This window comes from Mandrillus leucophaeus, unplaced genomic scaffold, assembly GCF_000951045.1.
Source record: "Mandrillus leucophaeus isolate KB7577 unplaced genomic scaffold, Mleu.le_1.0 Scaffold664, whole genome shotgun sequence".
Taxonomy (NCBI): domain Eukaryota; kingdom Metazoa; phylum Chordata; class Mammalia; order Primates; family Cercopithecidae; genus Mandrillus; species Mandrillus leucophaeus.
The window spans coordinates 1,080,553-1,081,103 of record NW_012107186.1 but is presented as its reverse complement, the minus strand read 5'-3'; positions in this window follow the sequence as shown (position 1 = coordinate 1,081,103).

Here is a 551-nt window from a genome sequence, read left to right as displayed (position 1 = left end):
CGATAGTGAGTTCTCACGAGATCTGATGGGGGTTTTCTCTCTCCTGCTACCGAGTAAGATGTGCCTTGCTTCTCCTTCACATTCCACCATGATTGTAAGTTTCCTGAAGCCTCTCCAGCCATGCAGAAACTGAGTCAATTAAACCTCTTTTCTTTATAAATTACCCAGTCTCAAGTAGTTTTTTTTTTCTTTTTTTCTTTTTTTCTTTTTTTAATTTTTTTTTTTTGAGACAGAGTCTCACTCTGTCACCCAGGCTGGAGTGCAACAGCACTATCTCCGTTCACTGTAACCTCCACCTCCCGGGTTCAAGCGATTCTCCTGCCTCAGCCCCCCAGGTAGCTTGGATTACAGGCGCCCGCCACTACACCGAGCTAATTTTTGTATTTTTAGTAGAGACGGGGTCTCCCCATGTTGGCCAGGCTTGTCTTGAACTCCTGACCTCAGATGATCTGCCCTTCTCGGCCTCCCAAAGTGCTGGGATTACAAGCGTAAGCTACCACGCCTGGCCTTCAGGTAGTTCTTTATAGCAGTGTGAGAATGAACTAATACAC